Here is a 24,998-nt window from a genome sequence, read left to right on the forward strand (position 1 = left end):
CTTTAGGGCAGGCATATAGTTGAAAGGATTTCCCAGGTATTCAGCTATGACAGCCTGGGCTAAGTTTCGACACCACAAGCTGAGCGAATCCTTAGGACTCATTCACCCGATATTTTTTTTTCTCGTACAAGAAAACTGGACCCAGTTTTACCAGTGATTTTCATCAGAGCGTCCTCAGTTTGGTCTAATTTTCTCATATGTACATAAAAAAAAGTCTCCATCAAACAGTCCGTGAAAATTGGACTACACTCAGATGATGGACCCATAGACTTGCATTGCGGATTTTGATGCGACTCAGAACATCGAACATGTCTCCGTGATTCTGAGCAGACTGCTCGGTTTGTGAGAAAAAAAATCACAGACATGGCCTCATTAACTATTATTGGTACGAGTGCCATCCATGCAAAACATTAATAGCACTCGTACAAGAACAACGGACATCTGAATGAGCCCTTATACAGCTCCCAATGTAATGCAGAATAGGGCAGGTCCTCCAGAAAGAGAGGCGCTCTTATAACTGTTCTCTGCTCAGGTCTGACGAGAGTCCTAAATGAAGGATGCTGTACTATTAAAGGGATTGTTTCAAATTCTTAAAAGGAAATCTGTCAGCGGGTTTTTGCTATGTAATCTGAAGACCGCAAGTTCTACACTGTGTTCGAAATTATTATGCAAATAATATTTTCTCAGATTTTCCCAAATTACCTATATGAATTGCAGTCATTGTAATTTTCCAGTCAAATAACTATTAGAGTACAATTGAAAGGTTTTTGTACAAACTGCCTATGATAACAGTATATTTTTAAAAAAATAAAACACTCAAACTGCACGTTCCAAATTATTATGCACAGCAGAGTTTTCAACCTTTTCATTTTAATAAAGAACAAAAAAATGGTCATTTTTTAAATTATAAGCATTAGCAGGTTATTACAAACTGAAATCAAACAGTTTTCAACTCAAAACTTTATTCTAGGTGATGTTACATTTGCACATAGGACCGCTTGTTCGAAAGGAGCTTCTGAACTCTCTCGTCCATTGAATTTGTCAGGTTTTGGATGGTTTCTGCTTCAATTGTTTTGCATGAGGACAGAATACCCTCCCAGAGCTGTTGCTTAGATGTGAACTGCCTCCCGCCATCATAGATACTCCTTTTGATGATGCTCCAGAGGTTCTCAATGGGGTTGAGGTCAGGGGAGCATGGGTGCCACACCCTAAGTTTGTCCCCTTTTATGCCCATAGCAGCCAGAGATGCAGATGTGTTATGTGCAGCATGAGACGGGGCATTATCATGCATGAAAATGATCTTGCTGCGGAATGCACGGTTCTTCTTCTTGAACCATGGAAGAAAGTGCTGTTGGAGAAACTCAACATACATTATGGAGGTCATCTTTACCCCTTCAGGGATCCTAAAAGGGCCGACAATCTCTCTCCCCATGATTCCAGCCCAAAACATTACTCCACCTCCTCCTTGTTGGCGCCGTAGCCGTGTTTGCATGGGGTGTCCATTAACCAGCCATCCTCCACTCCATCCATCTGGACCATCGAGATAATTTCATGCATGATAATGCCCCGCCTCATGCTGCACATAACACATCTGCATCTCTGGCTGCTGTGGGCATAAAAGGGGACAAACTTATGGTGTGGCACCCATGATCCCCTGACCTCAACCCCATTAAGAACCTCTGAAGCATCATCAAAAGGAGTGTCTATGATGGCGGGAGGCAGTTCACATCTAAGCAACAGCTCTGGGAGGTATTCTGTCCTCATGCAAAACAATTAAAGCAGAAACCATCCAAAACCTGACAAATTCAATGGACGAGAGAGTTCAGAAGCTCCTTTCGAACAAGGGGTCCTATGTGCAAATGTAACATCACCTAGAATAAAGTTGTGAGTTGAAATCTGTTTGATTTCGGTTTGTAATAACCTGCTAATGCTTATAATTTCAAAAATGACCATTTTTTTGTTCTTTATTAAAATGAAAAGGTTGAAAACTCTGCTGTGCATAATAATTTGGAACATGCATTTTGAGTGCAGTTTGAGTCTTTTTTTTTTTTTTTTTAAATATACTGTTATCATAGGCAGTTTGTACAAAAACCTTTCAATTGTACTCTAATAGTTATTTGACTGGAAAATTACAATGACTGCAATTCATATACGTAATTTGGGAAAATCTGAGAAAATATTATTTGCATAATAATTTGGAACACCGTGTAGTGGTTAAAACACAGATTTCAGCGATGCCTCTCTTATCAAGCTCTGTGGTTGTGTTTGCTTGCAATAATTGTTTAGGCACCAGTAGCTTATCATTGCTGGGACACAGCAGCTCCTGGTGGAGCAATACCCCCCTCCTGTGATGGGCAGCTTACTGTCTATAGACATTGTGTATACAGAGCCTGGTGTGGGTGGCTTTAGCTGTGGTGTGGGTGGGGTTAGCTTCCTCAGCTCTGCTTCAATGCTAAATCGAATAGCTCTGATTGTGTCAGAACGGCTGCACACAGTAATCTAAGTGATACATCGTTGCATTCAAATTCTTTTTGCCTATATTATGCTGCTCTCATATGAGGTAGAAAAAAATCTACTGACAGATTCCCTTTATATCGTAAAAAAGAGGAATTTGCAATTGTAAAAACTTTGCAATTTACTACACAAGTAGTGAATTGCAAGGTTGTTACAATTGCAAATTCCTTTTGGCGTTAAAAAGTGCACAGATTTGCAACTTTTTTAATGTCTTCTGCCTCACTAGACATTTTTTTTTTTCTAAAAGTAGGTGAGATTTAGCTGAAAAAAAGCAGGGCAGCCCTTAGTCAGATGCATTCGTATCATTTCCACCAGTAATTGAGGTGTAATCTATGTCAGATTGAGCAGACAAGGGCAGCCCATGGGGTTTTAATAAATCTGCTGCAGTTAACTCCAGTGCTCTCCTGATTAGGACCGATGCATAAAACACCAGAACTAATACACTGCTCAAAAAATAAAGGGAACACTCAAGTAACACATCCTAGATCTGAATGAATGAAATATTCTCATTGAATACTTTGTTCTGTACAAAGTTGAATGTGCTGACAACAAAATCACACAAAAATCATCAATGGAAATCAAATGTATTAATCAATGGAGGCCTGGATTTGGAGTCACCCCCAAAATTAAAAAGTGGAAAAACACACTACAGGCTGATCCAGCTATGATGTAATGTCCTTAAAACAAGTCAAAATGAGGCTCAGTATTGTGTGGCCTCCACGTGCCTGCATGACCTCCCTACAATGCCTGGGCATGCTCCTGATGAGGTTGCGGATGGTCTCCTGTGGGATCTCCTCCCAGAACTGGACTAAAGCATCCGCCAACTCCTGGACAGTCTGTGGTGCAACGTGACGTTGGTGGATGGAGCGAGACATGATGTCCCAGATGTGCTCAATCGGATTCAGGTCTGGAGAACGGACGGGCCAGTCCATAGTTTCAATGCCTTCATCTTGCAGGAACAGCTGACACACTCCAGCCACATGAGGTCTGGCATTGTCCTGCATTATGAGGAACCCAGGGCCAACGGCACCAGCATATGGTCTCACAAGGGGTCTGAGCATCTCATCTCGGTACCTAAGGGCAGTCAGGCTACCTCTGGTGAGCACATGGAGGGCTGTGCGGCCCTCCAAAGAAATGCCACCCCACACCATTACTGACCCACTGCCAAACCAGTCATGCTGAAGGATGTTGCAGGCAGCAGATCGCTCTCCACGGCGTCTCCAGACTCTGTCATGTCTGTCACATGAGCTCAGTGTGAACCTGCTTTCATCTGTGAAGAGCACAGGGCACCAGTGGCGACTTTGCCAATCCTGGTGTTCTGTGGCAAATGCCAAGTGTCCTGCATGGTGTTGGGCTGTAAGGACAACCCCCATCTGTGGACGTCGGGCCCTCATACCACCCTCATGGAGTCGGTTTCTAACCGTTTGTGCAGACACATGAACATTTGTGGCCGTCTGGAGGTCATTTTGCAGGGCTCTGGCAGTGCTCCTCCTAGCACAAAGGCGGAGGTAGCGGTCCAGCTGCTGGGTTGTTGCCCTCCTACGGCCCCCTCCACATCTCCTGGTGTACTGCCTGTCTCCTGGTAGCGCCTCCAGCCTCTACGCTGACAGACACAGCAAACCTTCTTGCCACAGCGCGCATTGATGTGCCATCCTGGATGAGCTGCACTACCTGAGCAACTTCTGTGGGTTGTAGAGCCCGTCTCATGCTACCACGAGTGTGAAAGCACAACCAACATACAAAAGTGACCAAAACATCAGCCACAAAGCATTGGTACTGAGATGTGGTCTGTGGTCCCCACCTGTAGAACCACTCCTTTATTGAGGGTGTCTTGATAATTGCCAATAATTTCCATCTATTGTCTATTCCATTTGTACAACAGCATGTGAAATTGATTGTCAATCAGTGTTGCTTCCTAAGTGGACAGTTTGATTTCACAGAAGTTTGTTTACTTGGAGTTATATTCTGTTTAAGTGTTCCCTTTATTTTTTTGAGCAGTGTATATGTCACCTACAGGCTTCAAAGCTTCACTGGGATCCAGTTACTGTCCTGGATAACAGGTTGGTAGCGGTTTGGCGTCCTAATTCCTGATAACAGGGTAACTTTATCCATGTTGCTACACAGCAGATTTGGAGCCCTGTATAAGAAAACAGATCTTAAACCCCTGCTTACAGATATTAAAGGGATTGTCCATTACTGGACAATTCCTGCTTAAATCACTTTTGGACCCCATAGGAAATAAAAATAATCTATACTTGGTGGATGTCAACTCTGATGAAATAGTAAAGGCTACAGCCGATCAGCTGATGGGCAGCAGCGGTTACTTGACCCACCGGGAATAGCAGTGCTGACATTTCTGCAACGGCACCACTGCGGAAGATGAGCATTGATTGTGCTTAATTTTTTTTTAAAGGTGTTATCCATTACTGGACAAGCCCAGCCTATTCACTCCATAGAAAATAAAAACAGAAAGTAGCCCCTGTTCACATGCACCTGTATTTGTGAACATGACTTGAAAGAACAGATGATTATAGCAGCGTAATAAAACCTCTCACAGCTTCACGTGACTGGCACCAGAAGCGAAGCAGCCGGGGCTTGTAAGGATGAGGCAGCCGGAATCTCTCCCAGCGTCGCCGATGCTGCACAACTGACAAGCCGTCTCATGTGCACTAAGACAGTGTGACAGCTCAGCCGCCGGACCGTCAGGTCCTGTAAGGTTCTGCCTGGTTGTACCAACTGTTCAAGTTTCATTTATCTTTAAATATGGTCACTCGCAGGGTAATGTATTCCTGGAATCTACTGACGGTAACGACTGTGCCCAGAGAAAATAATCCTAAATATAAAAGATGTACATAGAATTTTACTGCAGTAATTAAAGCAGCCAATTCTGCAGAAAAATCCCATACTACAGTATATACATATGCAGTGCCTTGAAACACTATTCATACACTACGATCAGCAATTTTCAAGTCTCGATGGGATTTAGGTCTGGACTGTGACTGGGCCATTCACACGCATAAATATGTTTTGATCTAAACCATCAACTGTAGCTCTGCCATCATGTTTAGGGTCGTAGTCCTGCTGGAAAGTGAACCTACACCTCAGTCCCAAGTCTTTTGCAGCCTCTAAAAAGGTTTTCCCCAGGATTGCCCAGTATTTAGCTCCATCTATCTTCCCATCAACTCTGACCAGCTTCCCTGTCCATGCTGAAGAAAAGCTTCCCCACAGCATGATGCTGCCACCATCATGTTTGACAGTGGGTATGGTGTTTTTAGCGTGATGTGCAGTGTTAGTTTTCTGCTACACAAAAAGTTCTACATTGGTCTCATCTGGCCAGAGCACCTTCTTCCACATGCTAGCTGTGTTCCCTTCATGTTTTTTTTTTTTTAAAAAACTGTAAAAGGGACTTCTTATGGCTTACTTTAAAAAATGGCTTTCTTCTTGCCACTTTTCCATAAAGGCCAGAGTTCTAGGGTATATGACTAATAGTTGTCCTGTCGACAAATTCTCCCACCTGAGCTGTGGATCTCTGTAGGTCCTTCAGAGTGACCATGGGCCTCTTGGCTGCTTCTCTAATTATTGCTCTCCTAGCATGGGATATCAGTTTAGGTGGAAGGCCATGTCTTGGTAAGTTTGCAGTTGTTTCATACTCCTTTCATTTTTGGATAATGGATTGAACAGTGCTCCATGAGATGTCCAGAGCTTGGGCTATTTTTTTTTAATTTTTATTTATTTTTTTTTTTTAAATCTAACCACCCTGCTTTACTCTTTTCCACAACTTTATACCTTACCTGTCTGGTGGGTGCCTTGATTTTTATTATGCTGTTTGATCCCTATAGTTCTCAAATTTCTGTGGCCTTCACAGAACAGCTATAGTTATACTGAGAATAAATTACACACAGGTGGACTCAATTTACCAATTATGTGACTTCTAGAGGCAATTGGTCACTAAGGATTTTATGTAGGGGTATCAAGACTACAGGGAGCTGAATACAAATACACATCACAATTTTCAGATTTATATACCTATAGTTTATGCATCTACTTCAATACAATGCAAGTAGATGCATGTTTCAGTTTGATACTGGTTAAAGGGGTATTCCCACCTCTAAGTAGTGGCAAGTCACTAAGATAGTCTATTACTTTATGATAGGTGGGAGTCCAACCTCTGACACTCCAAAATAAACATGAAGGGGCCACTTTGCTGCGCTAAGCATGCCCTGAGAAAAAATGGTAACACTCAATTGCCAATTTATTCCTAATTTTCCAGGAGCAATAACAGAGAAATTGCAAAATGTCCAATCCATTATTGCATCAGGCATTTAGGCTATGTTCACACACTGCGTTTTTTCAGTGTTTTTTTTTCTGCAGCAAAACCTGATCTCTTGGAAGGAAAGAAACCGAGTCAAAAACGCAAGTTTTGGTGCGTTTTTTGATGCATTTTTCAGGATCCCAAAAGTTCAGCTTTGCTTCCACCACAGAAGCATGAACACAGGTCACCAATGCAAGACATATTAGATACCATATTAACCAGAATTTCAAATGTAACAGTGAGGGGATGTGAATTGTTCAGGAATAGTTTTTCTAAGACACTGGCAGTGCATTGAGTTTTCAGTACGCTATTTATTTTCATACTATGGTCTGCCATTCAGTTGCTCAGAGATTGTTCAATTTCAGACCTCCCTGGGACAGAGGAATTGTTCAATCTCACACTTAGCTCAGCCAAGGTTTACACTGTACACATCACTAATTGAATTAAAATTGCTGACAATTCATCATTTGTATATATTATATATATATTTTAAAAGTTGCATTTTCTTGGATCAATTTTACTCCAACCCCCCACCAGAAGTGATTTTTTTCTTCATCAGAAATCTGAATGCAAAATTTTAAAGGATCATGTGGATTTATACCCTGAAAAAGATAAAAAAAAAAACAACCCAAAAAAACAGACAAAAAAAAAGAAAAAGAAATCTAAAGAATTTGATGCAAACAACAGCAAGGGATACCACAAAGCAAAAGAGAAAAAAGTCACTTAAAGTTCTAAGAAGATACTCTAGCACTGTTAAAGGAGTTGTCCTATACTTTTTTTTTTATTGATGGCCTATCCTTAGGCTAGGTTCACACGGCAGTGTTCTCTCTCATCTGAGAGAATCGGGCTGATTATGCAAACTCTGATCAGAGTGTGAGCACAGTGTGTTCTGATTCTCTTGGATGAGAAAATGGAGAAAATATTCTATTCTGTTAGTCCATGGAAATCATACTGCACTCACATGTCATCCGAGTGCAGTCTGATGGTTTCCACACTCATTGACTTGCATGGCCGAGTGTAATCCGAATATTGGATTAAACTCGGGCTTGCAGTCGAGCCAGTCCGAGGAAAGAATTTGACATGAGCACAGCCCCATCGAATAACATTGGTCCGAGTGCGATCTGATGTCTTGTCGGGACTGAAAATACGTTTGTCTGCTCCAGCCCTTAAGGTTATCAATATCAGATTGTTGGAGGTGCGACACCCGGCACCCCCAGTCAGCTGTTTCTGGTGCCGGACAGATATTAGTAGTTGTGAAGTGGAACTGCACAGCTACATAAACTGTACAGTGACCACAGCCATGTACTGCACATCCGCGCCATATTCGATTTACTAGGCGTAGATCTGCAGTACCCTGCTACGGCCATTATGCAGTTGACATAGCTGTGCTTCTCCGCAACTCATTGTACCTGGTCATTATCAGCACCTGGACTGCTAATCAGTGGTGGTGCCAAATGTCTCACCCTCACCGATCTGACATTGAGCACCTTTCCTAATAAGCCACCAATATAAAAGTATTGGACAACCCCTTTAAGTCACAGTATATGTCAGGTCCTCTCTAAAGAAATAATACTAGAAAAGTATTTTGTACAGTTTTCTAAAAGCGTATCCACTCACGGAGCCCCTCCTATGTATCACAAGATGACATGATCATAAAGAAAGTCCATAACTAATAAGATGATCATGATTGCCACAGGACAGCCCCTCGGTCCTACTGATCATCTGATCTACAAGCTCCAGCCATGAGCAAGTAGGGGAGCGAGCCACCCGGGCTGGGATAGGGTTAGCAATATTGTGTGATGTCCACATAATATCAGTAATGCTGTTAGCATGACCATGTCACAGCCGGAGAGGAGATTTCCCTGGTGGCAATGTCACACTGAATATAGTCTTACTGCAGTTCTTGCAGGTTTGAGGCGCGCCTCGGGGGGGGTTTTACTCTTGAGATGATTTGTTTCTGCTTACTATTAGGCAATAAAGCCAGCATCAACAGCATTTTTTTTTAGTAATAATTATGGCAGGCCTTCTCTTGCAGCTTTCAGAAATTCAAGATTTTTACAGGAAGGAAATGCAGAAACATAACACACATTACATATATTATACACTGCTCAAAAAAATAAAGGGAACACTCAAATAACACATCCTAGATCTGAATGAATGAAATATTCTCATTGAATACTTTGTTCTGTACAAAGTTGAATGTGCTGACAACAAAATCACAAAATCACACAAAAATCATCAATGGAAATCAAATTTATTAACCAATGGAGGCCTGGATTTGGAGTCACCCCTAAAATTAAAGTGGAAAAACACACTACAGGCTGATCCAACTTTGATGTAATGTCCTTAAAACAAGTCAAAATGAGGCTCAGTATTGTGTGTGGCCTCCACGTGCCTGTATGACCTCCCTACAACGCCCGGGCATGCTCCTGATGAGGTTGAGGATGGTCTCCTGTGGGATCTCCTCCCAGACCTGGACTAAAGCATCCGCCAACTCCTGGACAGTCTGTGGTGCAACGTGACGTTGGTGGATGGAGCGAGACATGATGTCCCAGATGTGCTCAATCGAATTCAGGTCTGGGGAACGGGTGGGCCAGTCCATAGCTTCAATGCCTTCATCTTGCAGGAACTGCTGACACTCCAGCCACATGAGGTCTGGCATTGTCCTGCATTAGGAGGAACCCAGGGCCAACCGCACCAGCATATGGGCTCACAAGGGGTCTGAGGATCTCATCTCGGTACCTAATGGCAGTCAGGCTACCTCTGACGAGCACATGGAGGGCTGTGCGGTCCTCCAAAGAAATGCCACCCCACATCATTACGGACCCACTGCCAAACTGGTCATGCTGAAGGATGTTGCAGGCAGCAGATCGCTCTCCACAGCGTCTCCAGACTCTGTCACGTCTGTCACATGTGCTCAGTGTGAACCTGCTTTCATCTATGAAGAGCACAGGGCGCCAGTGGCGACTTTGCCAATCCTGGTTTTCTGTGGCAAATGCCAAGTGTCCTGCACGGTGTTGGGCTGTGAGCACAACTCCCATCTGTGGACATCGGGCCCTCATACCACCCTCATGGAGTCGGTTTCTAACCGTTTGTGCAGACACATGCACATTTGTGGCCTGCTGGAGGTCATTTTGTAGGGCTCTGGCAGTGCTCCTCCTGTTCCTCCTTGCACAAAGGCAGAGGTAGCGGTCCAGCTGCTGGGTTGTTGCCCTCCTACGGCCCCCTCCATGTCTCCTGGTGTACTGGCCTGTCTCCTGGTAGCACCTCCAGCCTCTGGACACTACGCTGACAGACACAGCAAACCTTCTTACCACTGCTCGCATTGATGTGCCATCCTGGATGAGCTGCACTACCTGAGCAACTTCTGTGGGTTGTAGAGTCCATCTCATGCTACCACGAGTGTGAAAGCACAACCAATATTCAAAAGTGACCAAAACATCAGCCAGAAAGCATTGGTACTGAGATGTGGTCTGTGGTCCCCACCTGCAGAACCACTCCTTTATTGAGGGTGTCTTGATAATTGCCAATAATTTCCATCTATTGTCTATTCCATTTGCACAACAGCATGTGAAATTGATTGTCAATCAGTGATTATATATATATATATATATATATATATATATATATAATATAAAATACATACACACACATATATGATGCTAGTATATTCATATAAGATATCCAGAAACCCATGTGTATCCTGCAGGTAAACAAGTGCAGGTGAGCAGCCCTTACTTATTCTTCAAAAAGAGGTTCTGCAGCAGCTGGAGAGTGTATTAAAAGTAATAATGTAAACCGCTACTACAAAAAATAAAGATTAACCCTTCTACAGTGCTTAGAAAAACAGCAATCAGGTGAAAAGAAAAATAAAAAAAATAGCATGTGGATATTATGTTGGATTCCAGGTCATCCCCCCAAAAAAAAAAAAAAAAGTTTTAGGACCCCACAATGAGATGTTCTTGCTGAGGAAAGCCGGACACAATACAACCGGATCAGACCTAATAATCTAGACAGCCCCCTCTCCCAACTGTAAATTCAGCTTCTTAGCAAAACTGAAAGAGTTTCTGCTGTTTGCAATAAAGCAATCAAGCAAGAAAAATATTAAATAATTCAACACAACTAATATAACAAGTGGTTTCTCCAAATTAATCTCAAAATGCTAATTTTACTGACTATTGCAATCTCAAAATTATACACCCTTTCATAACAAGAGTGTTTAGTACTTAAGGAGTTGTCCACTTCTTTCACATTGATGCCCTATCCTACGGATAGGGCATCAATGTATGATCGGCCGGGATCCCGCAAGCGGCACCCCCGCCAATCAGCTGTTATTGATGGCGCCCGGCCAGAAATCCTTACCTGCGGTGCTTGGCTGTCCTTCTGTAGAAATTGCAGAAATGTACGTATATTATTACAAATAGCAGTAAGCATGCAATTCCCCACGAAACATTTACTTTTAGGTCGGTCACATAACGGAGTTATTGAATTTGCTTTGTATTTAAATAATCATAATTCTGAGTGAAAAATAAAAAAAACAAACATAAATAGAGCGGCGAAGCCGAGAACCTGCGGGTGATAATTATGCCAGTCTGTGATTGCGGAACGTGTCTATCTCTAGCAATCTGCATATATTGGACAGGTGGAGAACACAGAAGGTTACCTTCAATAACTCAACCAGACACATCCCACCAGCAAAAATAAAAGAAAAAGGAAAGGGGGGATAGGGAGCTTGGGATAATCATCAAATAGTGAAATAATAATATAAAAAAAAAATTAAAGACATCGGCATCTCCAAACAAATACGGATCCATAACACCAGTATATGTCATACGATTAAAGAGGTATCCCGGTCTATATAAATTACCAATCCACCTGTTAATAACTGTGAGATCAGTGTGGGTCACGCAGATTGCCAGAATAGGGCTTGTGTCTCCTGTTCTTCTAATGGGCTTCTTTTCTGAAGTCTATGGGTCCTGCAGCTTGGGTACCTGTTCTGGTTATTACGGGAGATCCTTGGTAGTAATTATACTCCTTCAACCTCCCAACCTCCCGGGTGACCCAAAAAAAAATTGTGGGGTGTTATGTTGATCTTCTGGATTCATATTAGGATCCTCTATTGCTGTGCATGCAAAATGGGTTGTTCAGAATTAAGGGAAAAAAAAGGGTAATAAGTAGGTTTGGTCAAAAAGATATGAAGGACCCTGGTCCAGTGGCCACATCAGAAGTCGGTCTGCAAACCCTCTCTTACCTGCCAACATGACATCGCATTGGCCTGCCAATCACAAGAGGTGGCAGGTAGGAAGAGATTCGTGCTTTAATCCGGCAGCCACGGACTACCAATGTGGCTGATTGATCAGGGTCTTGCAAATTTCTTATAGTAATAAGCTGTCCTTAGGGGTCCATTGTCCTGACGGAGGTCAAAATAGTGTCCTTCTGGCCTCCAATAGTTCTTAAACATAGGAGTCCTTGGACAGTGGCATATGTTTGGGAGGATTTCCTGATGCATAGCTTCAATAAAAGGCTCAAACTATAAGTGGTTAAATAGCTTGTTTAGACAGAATTGGCCACCAATGTAAGCCAAAGTGGATTAAAAAACCAAAAGAACAACCTGAAAACAGTACGTATTCAGGAATCAACACAATAAGAGCAGGATTTAATAAAAGGTAAGAAAAACAATACAATGATAACATGTTCATATTGAAACATATAAAGCAAAAAAAAATACATTAAAATAACCAAAAGCAAACTAAGCATTATAAATGTCTCCATGGGAAACCATAGGGCTTGTTACATAATTCAACAGCCACATAAGATACTGAGAGAGTAACCCAAAACACCGGCGACCTATATGTCCCGAGCTGACGTGTCCGTCTACAGTATGACATGCTATAACACGTGTCAACAGATCTGAAATTTCATTCCCTGCTTATTTTGGTGATTTACTGCTTAGTATAAAGTGTCCATACGTGCCGTGTGCAGCCACCGCAATGAATAGACTCCAAGGGATGGTCAGATGACCAGGAAAACATCGAAAAAAAACACATAAGCCCCATATGGAGTCTCCATTAATGGTTTCAATGGTGAAATTTTAGCGTCCTGCTAAAAACACCTAACAATCTAACCTTTGAGGGTCTCTCCTCTATCCAAAATCTAAAGAAAAAAACCCAAAACCTGAAAGTCATGAATCCCACCATTTCACAGCAGCCCTAGTTATCAGGATATTCCATGACTAATTGATCACTGGGGAACTGTCAGCTGAGAGAGTGACCCCTAAAACAAATTACAAAGAGGCCATTGTACTTTTCCCTTTGCTGGGTCTTCCGATGCGAGAACGGTCCATGTTTCATTGGACTTACTCTAGTGCTATGGAGACTTCAGTTTCTACTGAGCAAGTGCAAGATTTCGGATAGGACGCGCAAATTAGAGTTTGTCAATCCACAACTACCACAAAAGACTTCAAGCTGTCATTGATGTTAGAGGGGGCTATACACGGTATTAAGAACTGGGGTATGTGAACTTTTGATCAGGGTCATTTGGATGTTTTTGGTTGTCATGAAGATTTAAAAAGAGAAAACACAGTAGTTTGACAATAAATGGCTTCACCCAACCAATAACCATGAGAGGAGAAAGTTTTTTTATATCATTCATATTCTCTGAAACAAGGCCAAGAAAGGAAAAATTCTGCCGGGGTATGTAAACTTTTGAGCACAACTGTAGGTAGGTGGACATAGAGTTTGCAGCCTGAATAAACTAGGACTAGAGATCAGCAGATCGATTCGCAGGGCCCTGGTCCCGCAGACACATCAGTAGTCCACAGCTGCTCGGCCAGGGCCCTGTGGAGTGCCTCCTACCTGCTGACATCCCCGGCACCCCACCCAATTTGTAGGCTGGTCGTCATCGTTGTGGTGAGATGCATGCAGGATGTCGCGTCGGGCCTACAAATCAGAAGAGGCGAAGGGATGTCAGCATGTAGGGGGTGGTTCGCAGGGCTCTTGACGAGTAGACCACTGACATGGTGGCTGGACCAGGGACCTACAAATTGATTTACTCATTTCTAACGCTATCAAGTTCGGAAGTCCGCACATTGCGGTAGGTACTCGGACAGCAACTCACAAATGTGAATTCTGGCTAAGGCTGCATTCACATGTTCACGTTTCAAGATCTGTGATTTCTGGGCCAGATGTGATTTTCCTGACTTGAACTCCGGCATATGAGGCTGTTGAGTTTGGGTCAGGAGACCAGAGACTTATCTGGAAATTGAGACCGTAACGCTGACCACGAAACCAGAAAGAATCCAGTACCATATTTACCAACTTTCCCACAATGGTGGGCTACTACTGGAGAAAGGAAAGACCCATTGGATTCTCACTGAAAGCCCTGCATTTACTTTTGGCGGCATGCATTCTCTGGGGTGGGCTCGCCTGAATGTTAGCAAGCATGTCTTTTAAGTCAATAAGTATGTGCAAAGAAAACCCCTAAAAAATGTGGATGTTAGTTGGACACATTGTCAAACCTTCTCTGGTCCATCTCTGACCACAGGTTCCATCAAGCCAAAAGTCATTGATAAAATTTTACGAAGTTCTTTCTACTCTTCCCTGACCTACATGCTTCAGGCCTTCCATTACAATGCACTGTTTGAAAAAAATTAAAACTGTATTCGAGAGGCAGCGGAGGAAGCATCTTCCTTTCAGATTGCAGAGACAACCTTATTCCCACATGGACAAGCACACGTCAAGTCATTAATAAAGAAAAGGCTTATTAAATAGTTATGGTCTCATAAGTGGTTGCATTTTACTGCTTCTCTGTCCTCCACATATGAAATGTGTGGTTGGAAGTTTTCTAAATGTAGTTGTAAGAAATAAGGAAAGAAAAGAGACAATCTTCAATGTTTGGGGTTACCCTGCCTATAAATTATGTACTATAGCACTCAACCATAGCCATAGGCTCTCCGCGAGTAGCACATATATGGTGAGTAAAAGAATAAATAACTTTTATTCTGGTATACTATAATAAAAGAAGACAAATGTGCACTTAAAAAGGTAAAAGCACAAAAGGCAACAACTACTCGCCTGTTCAAACCTCGAGCAACCCTACTTAGACTCCGCTGGTCGGTCCCCCCACCAATCTCGGTTTACAACCTGCCAGCGATGATGTGCTGGAGCCGTGATGTGATGACGCGGTAAATGCAGCAGTAAACCACAACTTGACCCCAATGTGTGAATACCCATAGGAAGAAGCAATCTATAACAACCTCTCTGTACCTGGACAGGCACGGACATTTCCATTAGATACAATGCAGCAGTATCTTTTGGTTTAACCTCATGATCCGTCCCAGAAAGCGTGTAGATGTGGTCAGATTTAGAACACGATGGACATCAGTAATTTTCCTTTTAAATGAAAGTTGTCTATTAAACTTTAAATTTAATGTTCACTTAATTGACCAGGTTAAAAGGACCGCATAAAGTATTACGTGATCCCACAGGGGCACTTTTTGTTCTTACAGTTAATAGAGCATTGGATTTAATAGGCATGCATCAATGGGGCCATAATATCACCAGGACAGATTTTTATCCCGAAAGTAAATAATAAAGGTTCCCATTTAAAGAGCACAAGTAGAGATCTTGAAAATCATAAGATATGGGACAGATACAAAGTACATTAGAAAACAGCATCATTTATTGTGCAATTAAAGGGAACCTGTCAGCATATTTTTTTACATATGGAGTTAGTTGTATGGCTGTATAGGCACCCTTACCACCAAAGAAAAATTTTTTTTTTTTTTTTTTTGTAGAGATCTGACGTGCCAGTAACGAGAAATTTAGAGCAAAATCCTTCTTCAAATTGGGCTGGAAGTGCACCAGGGGTGTGACAATGCACTTGGAAGAGGCGTTCTGAGTGCATTGACATGCCCCAAAGGCACTTCCAGAATGATTTGCATACGGCTTATACTCCGGATTTATCATATTGGGGTCAAGCGACTATAAAGTCATACAACTGCTTCCATATGTAAAAACGTGATAACTGGTTCCTTTTGATAAACACTGAAACTCATAAGCAGGGACCTTACCTTAAAAATTATAGGAGGAAACATCCCTCAAATTCTTTAATCAAAATAAAGTGGTTGTCCGGAATTAGAAAAACTGTACCACACCTGTCCATGGGTTGTGTGGGCAGGAGTAGCACCTTTTTTTTGGAGGAAAGCTTGTTTTCTAATTCTGTACATGGGTTCCATCGAAGACTCCAAAGCTTTCGACAGTACTGAACATGACAAATTGTGGAAATGCCTGGAAGAATTGGGGACATCGCTGCACCTTGTCCATCTTATAAGATCACTCTACCAAAATCAAGATGACAAAGTAAGAAAGGCTTATGGAGACACGGACTGGTCGTGATTAGTAAAGGAACCCGTTAAGACTGCATTCTGCCACCAGCAGCCTTCAACTTATAGGCAGTAATGGTCAAGAGGAATGCAGGCTTAGGTGAAAGCAACATCGGAGTGACGATCGGTGGTGGAAACATCTACAATCTGTGATATGCAGACAACACAACCCTGCTGGCAGAGAACAGGAAGGATTTTCCTAAGATTATTTTGTAGGTTAAGTAAGAGTGAGAAATTTGGGTTGTACCTAAAAGTCAAGAAAACAAAGATCATGACAGCAGCGGGAACAGCTAACATCAATATCAAGGTCAACAACGAGGCGACCGAAGTGGTCAATGATTACGTATTCCTTGGCTCCAAGATAAACTGTGATGGTGACTGAACACCTGAAGTGAAACGATGCATAGCACTTGGACGGGATGCAATGGTCGGCATTTATAAGGTCTGGAAGAGCAGAGACATTACCCTCGCTAACAAATGCAGATTGGTCAACACAGTTGTCTTCCCAACAGCAACATACGAATGTGAGACCTGGACAATCAAGACGGCTGACAGGAAGAAAATTTAAGCATTTGAACTTTGGTGATGGAGGAGACATCTATGAATTCCATGGACACGGAGGATCACCAACGGAGACATCTTGGACCAAGTAAAGCCAAAACACTTTTTGGATGCTAAGAAACCAAACAAAAATGTACTTATTTTGGCCATATTATGCAGAGTTAGTCGTTGGAGAAAGACGTCATGCTTGGATTAGTCAGCGGCAGAAGAAGATGGCCAAGAACCCGCTGGATTGGCATCATCAAGAGCAATATGAGAATGACTAACAAAGAAGCCACACGGGATAGATCTGCCTGGTGAGCGATGATCAATAGACTGACCGAGAGTCGCACTTGACTGAATGGATATGAGAGAGAGAGATTACCCCTTAAAAAGGTGACAACTAGTATGGCCAACATTAAAGCCCTCATAAGAGTCCCACACTTTTCCAAACTAAATTTTACTGTAGCAGGTTGACTGACCATTTAGGACTCTGACAAAGCAGGAAATAAAGAACTGAAACACTGAAGTCACGTAATGAATCGTCACACAAACGCAAGAGAGCGTAACATCAGAATAAGTCTGTGACCCCAAAAGATTACTAGCAATGGCCCAAAACTAGTTAAAGTTTCCCCTAATCTGGATCGACACAGGTAGCAGAACAGTAAAACCCATTCAGTGGTGATCAAAAATTTCAATGTCTAAAGATTATTCTAGGTGGACTTCCCCTTTAAGGATGTAATCCCAGTGAGGCTTCAAGACCCAGACAAATTCAATTGTGCTGCTTTTACCTGCAGAACTAGAATACATTGCTGACATGCCGTGTCTGCTATTCATTTAGCAAGAAGTAAGATAGAGTTTACATTATTTCCCCTGACGAGGTATGACTGGTTTCCTGCAGACATTTTATACTGGTTCCATTACATACAAAATGCACTTGTGGTTATGTTAGAAGAATGACTGTGGATGGCGAAACTTCAATGAAACGGAAATTGGTGATATGTCTGATGACTGCATAGTTTCTGCAGAGTACACTGTATGGCTCTATATAAGTTACAAGAAATACATAAAAAAATATATATATATATTAAAAGGAGTATTCCTGGAAGAAGAAGGTATCACCTATCCACAAGATGGGTCATAACGTCTAGATTAGTGGGGGTCCGTCCGCTGAGAGCCTCACCGATCACCAGATAGAGGAATAGAGCCCCTGACCACCTCTGGCAGTCCCATAGAGAACGAATAGAGTGTAATGGACATTCTCTACCCCTGCTCTAGGCAATGGGGGACAACTGTTCTCAAATCTGGCGATCTGTGCAGGGTCTAATCAATTGGACTCCCACTAGCAGATTTATTGCAGAATTTTCAGTCCAATTCATGTGAATGGAGTTTGCAGAAATGTACGCTCCTACTGCAGATATGACCTAACTCAAGTCTGCAGCATGTGAACAAACGCTTATAGGCTATAGCCGCTGTAATTTGTGATCATTCCATTCCTGCAGCAAAGTGAAACAGCTCTAAATACACTAATTATAAGTCTGCTTGTGCTAAAACCCAGCGATCCAATCCAACATAAACAAGCAAAGCTGCAGTGCAAAGCATGAGGGATAGACTGATGAAGTAAGATAGCTGTGACCTAATGAAGCAGAGATTAAAAATAAATGTAAAAAAATCCTATACTTTATACTGAACTGGTCTGGTGCCACCTGTAAGCAATAGTCGGAGCCCCTGTCGGGGCAATCACGTGACTGCTAAAACAGCCAATCAGAAGCCACAGCAAAGTAACACCAACTCTGGATACTGATGCCCTGCAACAGGCGGAGGGCACATTACCAAGTGCATAGGAACAGCAAATTCCCTAGACACCAGAATTACTCCTAGAAAAAACTTAATTTAGACTATGTGCACACGTTGCTTTTTTGCTGCAGCCAAACCCTGATTTCTTGGAAGTAAAATAGCTGCAGACAAAAAGCAAGTTTTGCTGACTTTTTTGCAGCGCTTTTCAGAATACCAAAGTTTAGCTTTGCTTCCACTATACAAGCATGAACAATGCAAGGTGTTAGGTCACCAATGCAAGACACATGTGACACCACAAAACATTTTTTGAAAAAAAAAAGGCAAATTGATCAAATTATTTAGTGAAAAAAGATTTTTAAAGGGGTTGTCCAGTACTTTTAAAAAAAATGCCAGTGTGTTTTAATGCTAAATGCAACCTTCTTTTTAATTACCTTGCGCTGCTGATACTGCCTGTGAGTGGCGCTACCGGTGGCCGTTCACAGGCAGCACGTGACCCCGCGCTGACGTCACGACAAGTGAGACGTGACTCAGCTCTGGGGTCCCCGCGGTGGCTGCTGGGTTGTGGGCGGGGTTACCCCCCTGCGTCACACCCAGCATCCACCGCGCGCTTTCCCAGTAAATGGGGAGCGGCAGAGCGCGCGGTGGATGCCGGGTGTGATGCACAAGGTAACCCCGCCCACAACCCAGCATCCACCGGTGGAACCAGGAAGAGGGACCCCCGGCTGCAGCCACAACTTGTCTTGACATCAGCGCCGGCTGCAGCGGGGGTCACGTGCTGCCTGTGAGCGACCACCGAAAGCGCTGCTCACAGGCAGTATCAGCAGCGCAATGTAATTAGAAAGAAGGTTGTATTTATCATTAAAACACACTGCCATTTTGTTAAAAGTACCGGACAACCCCTTTAAGGCTGGAAAAAATAGTCACTATTCTGAGCAAAAAAGTTAATGAATTCATGAAAAAGTACATAATTACAAAAATAACAGCAGGGGGAAGGGGGTTCAATTGGTCTGGAATAGTTTACCTAAGACATTGGCAGTGCATTTTGTAGGGTGGACATTGTTTACTTTCATACTTTGGTCAGGGCCATTGAGTTAGTCATGCATTGTTCAAGTTCACACCTTGGTCAGGCAATGTATAGTTTTACACATTGGTAGGGCATTGAATTGGTCAGGCACTGCTTACTTTCACACATTGGTAGGGCATTGAGTTGGTAGGGCACTGCTTACTTTTACACATTGGTAGGACATTGAGTTGGTTGGGCACTGCTTACTTTTACACATTGGTCCGGCATTGAGTTGGTAGGGCACTGCTTACTTTTACACTTTGGTTAGGCATTGAGTTGGTAGGACATTCTTTACTTTAAAACGCATCACTAATTTAATTAACTTATACTAATCTTAAGTGCCATGCTCAGGTGAGGACACCAAGGCAATTTGGTTTAAACTTGATAGAATCACAAAAACTAATGGGTTTCACAATCTGCCGTACTTGCTTTTTTTCACTAAAACGCAGCAAAAACTGATGGCAATGTTTTTTGCTGCTTTGTTGCACTTACTCATTGCTTTCTATGGGTGAGAAAACGCTGCAAGAACCCTGAATTAAGTGACATGCTGCAGTTTTAAAATTTAGTCAGGAAAAAAAAACAATGTGTGTGCATGAGATTTCTAAAATATCATAGCTTTTGCTGGTACTGTAAAAAGAAGCTTTTAATTTGCATAAAAAAGCAAAAACACAAGATGTGAACATAGCCTTTACACGTCTATTTGCTGTTTTTTAGTGTATTTTTTTTTTTTTAAAGGGATAGCACTTAGACATTTTATAGCCTATGGCTGTGCTCACCGATGGACTGTATAAAAAATAATGCAGAGATATGTCCAAGTTTGGTCTCAAGATCGAGAAAAGTCAAAAGGGTTCGAGAAAAAATAAACTGCATACTGATGCCATCCGAGTTGCCTCTGTGCACAGTCTATTTTTACTGACTGGCTGCTCAGAGAACTTTACAAAACCTCCATCAGTTCTTTTCACATATAATAAAAAGGTTATAAAACATAAATTAAAAATGGATTCATGGACCAAAACCGGATGAAAAGCAACATTTTTTACTTTTGCAAAGAAAAACTCATGTGTGAACTTGTCTTAACTTCGGTAAATGTCCAAAACTGCTGATCAAGACATTAAAATTCCCCCAAAATGTAATATAACAGTCTGTGTCCTGCTGATGGATCTGCTGGGATTGCAGGTTCAGAAGTCTAGCAACTAATATACACAGTTCTGACACGAATATTATGTATTATAGCATTGCTATTTTAGGGATTCCTTTGAAGGAACTCCGTAGGATTTCACCCGCCAAGGTATTTATATGTGCGTGTAGCTTTTTCAAATACAAGTCCAGCAATACCTTTACATGGCCAGTCTGTTAAGAAGGTACTGAGAAATCAGAGTTAAATTTTTATGCAAATGAGGCTGAAGAGCTATGGTAGATCTAAAGCCTCTGTCACTCCAGCTCTATTCGCCGCCTACTTCTGCTTGACTGACACCCTCTATACTGTGTGACTTCAGGCAAACAAGCCATCAGTCAATAAGGAGGAGGCAGGGCTGGACGGGGAATAGAGCTGAAGTGACAGAGGCTTCAGATCTACCATAGTCCTTCAGCCTCATTTACATATCAATTCAAATGCTGATTTCTCAGTAACGGGAATGGACTGGCTATGGAAAGGACTTGTCTTTTAAAAAGCTACAAGCACATATGAACAGATTGGACTGTGAAATCCTGCTGGCAGATTCCCTTTATAAGAAGAGTTACAATGAATATAATCTTGCAGTCATCTTACTTTCCCCATGCATTTACCAATCAAGACTATGCTTACTCAGAGTAGGCTCTGTTCACATCTTCATTTGTGTATACCGTTTTAGGAACAGACGAATAGGTGATCCATTGCACAATTTATATAAAGGGAAGCAGAGGGGCCCCGTTGGTTATTATAAGGCCAAACTGAGTTCTGATTTTTGGAATGGGAGAAAAAATTTTACATGACGGACTTTTTCCCCCGTTCTAAAAAACTAACACCAAATGTAACCCGTAATAATCAGGGGAGCCCCCATTGTACTCGGTACCAGCAGACATACAGAAAAGGGCCCCTGTGCAAGAATAATATATGGGCCCTTTACAGTCCAATCGCTCATGATAATGCACAATTGCACTTGCTTTGGAGGTGGTAGTGGCCCCCTTACTTCTTGGACCCCTTGTATACCCCTTGTCTGGCAATGCCAACTCATTTCTCTCCGGTAGAGGAATGCTGACTGTATTCCTACTTTATGACATTTTGGAACTTTTTAAGCACCCTTAACCCCAAATACATCTGCATTTATTTCAACCCACTAAAAGTAATACTGTCCCCAATAAAGTCATAGGCTGGATGGACACCTCAAGTTATGGACCAGACCACTAGCAGTGCAGCAGAATTGGGTGCATCGCTTAACACCTTGATGCCTGGGTCGTAAAAATCCATAGGTCCCAGGAGCCTGGTAAAGCTAGATGCCAAGTAAATGCGGCAGTCCCCTTTAGTGGATAGCCAGCTGTTTAGTATACATTATTCGGCGCATATAGATTTATGCCCATGAATGCCATTCTCCAAATGAGCATTTCTCACTGCAGTGCACATACATGTAACTGTCCTGGAGGCTCAGCGAGTACGACAGGCACCAGATCTAGAGTTGAAGATGGTTCACGGAGTTATGACACAACCAGCGACTTATGCAACCTACAAAAATACACTTCACATTAAAGTCAGTGCATGAGGAAGTGGAAGATGCAGGCTGCTGTCAGCGATAGGCAACATCAAAGTGTCACATCACCCGCCACCCATACTAATGCATCATACAGAATACTGGACCCGTCCATCCAATAGGCCTCTATGACAATACACCAGTGTCAAAGCCTGCAGGCTAGAAAATATGCCACCGCATAAATCAAATTTAATCATATTTATCGCCCTCCGCTAAGTGATTGCATTTCATTCTCAACCACAAATTAAATAAATGATCAAATAATCTACTGCAGATACAATAAACAGAAAACGACAGCAGCAAAAGGCAAGGAGATTGTTAACTCACTTCTGCGGCAATGACATTGACCAGTCTGCAGAGGGACCAAACAGCCCAATCTCTATGGACAAGTAGGGGATGGCGCGCGCTGGACCCAAGTGCTCACAGCAATGCAGGGTGGAGGATTGGGTGGTGTAAAAAGGAAGGGGTGGGGGGAAAATGATGATACAGCAAATCCCCAAAGTGTTGCAATAAACATGACTGTCACTCACTGGCATCATGTATTCATGCACAATATGCGGCCATCACAGCTGCATGGACACGCCGACAAGTAAATACAAATATAACTCTAAAAAAGGTAAAAAAATAATAGTAAATCTTATATCTAGGACAAATCTGCAAGAATGTGGTTGAGCGCTGCTCCGAAGGCTTTTAGTCTAGCAGACTGTGTCTTTCCCTCCTGCATAGCTGCAGCACAGGAAGGGGAGGGGGGGCTACTGGCAGATTTTTTTTTTTTACGCCACTGGTCCTCATACTACTGTGCGGACTTATTATGGGGAGATTAAATATAGAAGGGCTAGTGGATTCGATCATGGATGGTGGATTTGGAGACATAGGAGAGGGGCGGGGGTATAAGGCAACCTGGGGATTGTAGGCAAGGCAGTGCAGGGTAGAATAGGTTTATTATTGTAGAGATACAAAACTGCAACATTAAATACAAAGCAGAGCCAGGATCCACTGCAGATGATAGTGTGTGATATGTATGTATATATGATCTATATCATAATGTATGTGTATACATATAATAAAGGATGATGTATATCATATATGTCATAGTGTATGTGTATACATAGAATATAGGATGATATATATTATGGTGGGAGTAATGTCACAGTGTACGTGTTATTATATGTGTACCAGTATATATAGTGTTATAATAAATAATATATACACATAACACTGTATGCAGCGTAGTGTATGTGTGCATATAATATAGGATGATGTTTTTATGAAGTGTATTATAGTTCATGTATATATGAACTATATTATAATGTGTATCTATACATTATAAGGATGATGTAGATTACAACATATATAATGATCTACAGTATAGTATGTGTGTATATATATATATATATATATACACACACATACACACAGTATATATGATCTATATTAAAGTGTATGTGCATACATATAAAATAGGATGGTGTATATATGATGTGTGTTATAGTTTGTGGATGTGTGTGTATATATATATATATATATATATATATATATATATATATATATGATGAGCTACATTATAGTGTATGTATAACTATACATTATAAGGATGATGTATGTTAGAATGTATATATATATATATATATATATATATATATATATAATGATCTACAGTATAGTGTGTGTGTGTGTATATATATATATATATATATATATATATATATATATATATTAGCAGATGCAGGTGACCCATAATGGAGGTGCACACACAATAAATCCCTGTGTATCAGTGAGCGCCCTGGATTGCACTGACAGCTGCACAGTGTTGGTGACTAGGGGAGCGGTAGACTGATTGCGCACCTGCAGCTTGTATTCCCCGCAGCCTCCTCCTCCTCCTGCAGCACCGGGGCCGCCGCCACCACCGCTCTCCTCTGTCTCCCCCGCAGTCCCCGTTGTGTCGCCGCCGCCACCGCCTCCAGTTCAGCCCGCACTGCTCACCTCGTGGGAGAGCAGCTGTCCAGCCCCGCCCACTGCCAAGCAAAAGACTATTACATGGTCTATTCTCCCGGCTCCGTAAACACTACGCTGATTGGCTCAGAGGTATGTCAATCAACCAGGTGACATCTCTGATAGGCTGACTGGAGTGCAGGTCTGATCATGTCTTGCCTGGATTGGTGGATTTGGTATGTCAATCATTTTGACGCATTCGGTATAAAAATGTCATTATCGTCTCGCTGTCTAGACTGTGTTTAGCGAGCTGCGGTTCTGTATTTAGGGCGCTGCAGTGACCAGACATGTAGTGAAGGAGGAGGAAGTGTCTGTATGCTGCTCAGGTGGCTGAACACTTATCCAGATGTTTCACTACAACTCCCAGAATTCTCAGGCAGAAAAATGAATGGAGGAGATTCCTGGGAAATGTAGTTATAAAGCACAGCTGGAGACCTGTGGGCTGCTGCGGGAGTTTCCAGATGTTACTATCCATGGGGAATAGAATCAGAGACCAGCTGAAAAGCTACAGAATGAGGGAGTAGTAATCCAGCGGTACAACTACAACTCCCAGAATGCCCGAGCACTGTCATCAATGGAGGGATGTGTGGGCAATGTAGCTGACAACCTTTGGTTGGCTTCTGATGCTGCAGTGTTGCTGATGTTTCAGCAGTGGCACAGTGTGGGTGGTGGGCG

At 42.3% G+C, this 24,998-nt stretch overlaps 1 protein-coding gene across 6 annotated transcripts in view; it reads right to left on the reverse strand.

Annotated features, from left to right (window-relative positions):
• Positions 1-24,380, reverse strand: part of KCNAB2 (potassium voltage-gated channel subfamily A regulatory beta subunit 2) — a 222,852-nt gene extending 198,472 nt beyond the window's left edge. For 3 of the 6 annotated variants that reach the window (XM_073656718.1, XM_073656717.1, XM_073656712.1), the window contains exon 1: positions 24,177-24,379. The gene's annotated coding sequence lies outside the window, so the exon portion shown is untranslated. Of the gene's footprint in view, positions 1-22,658; positions 22,805-24,176 lie in introns of those variants that run through there. The other 3 variants (XM_073656716.1, XM_073656719.1, XM_073656713.1) reach the window with 3 other exon arrangements.
• Positions 24,381-24,998: the final 618 nt, after the last annotated feature.

This window comes from Phyllobates terribilis, unplaced genomic scaffold (genome assembly GCF_046119375.1).
Source record: "Phyllobates terribilis strain yellow unplaced genomic scaffold, ASM4611937v1 Scaffold_12__6_contigs__length_324123572, whole genome shotgun sequence".
Classification (NCBI taxonomy): domain Eukaryota; kingdom Metazoa; phylum Chordata; class Amphibia; order Anura; family Dendrobatidae; genus Phyllobates; species Phyllobates terribilis.